Source organism: Nannospalax galili, unplaced genomic scaffold (assembly GCF_000622305.1).
Source record: "Nannospalax galili isolate Female #2095 unplaced genomic scaffold, S.galili_v1.0 scaffold1798, whole genome shotgun sequence".
Taxonomy (NCBI): Eukaryota; Metazoa; Chordata; class Mammalia; order Rodentia; family Spalacidae; genus Nannospalax; species Nannospalax galili.
Window position 1 is genome coordinate 306000 of NW_008341341.1, and position 1223 is coordinate 307222.

The 1223-nt window shown below is 44.6% G+C and overlaps 1 non-coding gene across 1 annotated transcript; it reads left to right on the forward strand.

Moving 5' to 3' along the window:
* Positions 1-670: 670 nt before the first annotated feature.
* LOC115071012 lies at positions 671-836 on the forward strand. Its single transcript, XR_003850111.1, has one exon. It is a non-coding gene; the product is annotated as a U1 spliceosomal RNA (small nuclear RNA).
* The last annotated feature ends 387 nt before the right edge of the window (positions 837-1223 follow it).

Consider the following 1223-nt stretch of genomic DNA (forward strand, 5'->3'; position numbering starts at 1 on the left):
ACAGTGCCCTCGGAGGTCAGAAGAGGGCGTCAGATTCCCTGGAACTGGAGTTGCAGACAGTGGTTAGCTGCCAGGTGGGTGTTGGGAATTTTTTTTTATATGTTTTATTTATTTTTATTTTATGTGTATGAGTGTATTGCCTTCATTCATGTAAGTGCATCCACGCTGTGCAATACCCACAGAGGTCAGAAGAGGGTGTCAGATCTCCTGGAACTGGAGTTGTAGGATGGCTGTTAGACATCATGTGGGTTCTGGGAACCAAACTCTCCAGCTCTCTACAAGAACAGCCAGTGCTCTTAACCACCGAGCCATCACCTCCCCAGCCCCAGATACTGGGAATTTGAACCTAGATCCTCTGCAAGAACAACCAGTACTCTTAACTGCTGAGCCATCTCTCCAACTCCATGAAACAATTTCTTAAAGATGTTTTTAAAAGATAGAATACTTGCCAGGCATGGTGGCACACGCCTTTAATCCCAGCACTCGGGAGGCAGAGGCAGGCAGATCTCTGTGAGTTCAAGGCCAGCCTGGTCTACATATCCAGTTCTAGGACAGCTGGGGCTACAGGGAGACCCTGTCTCAAAAAAGACCAAAGGGGGGGGAAACACTGTGATAAAATATAAATAAGATAAAACTTGCCATTTCATAATTAAAAAAAAAAAAAGATAGAATACTTACCTGGCAGGGGAGATGCCATGCTCACGAAGGTGGTTTTCCCAGGGCAAGGCTTACCCATTGCACTCTCAATGTGTGTCTGACCCCTGAGATTTCCCAGATGTGGAAAACTCGGCTGCACAGTTTGTGGTAGTGGGGGACTGTATTCGTGCTCTCCCCTGAGAAAATGAAAAAAAAAAAAAAGATACAGGGGCTGGAGAGATGGCTCAGCAGTTAAGAGCACTGACTGTTCTTGCAGGGGAACCAGGTTGGATTCCCAGCACCCACATGGCAACATGTAACAGATGTTCCAGGAGATCCAATGCCTTCTTCTGACCGCCACCGGCATTGCATGACACACAGAGGTGCACTTACACACATGCAGGCAATATGCTCATATACACAAATAAAAACAATAAATAAAATTTAAAAAGATACATACAGACAACACATATGTACCTCATAACAATCAGAGATGTACAGTTCACACACACACACCTTTGTAAATGCTTTTACAGTTTATCTGTTTCCACACAATACACAGCATGTAAATGAGGATTCACAGTTCT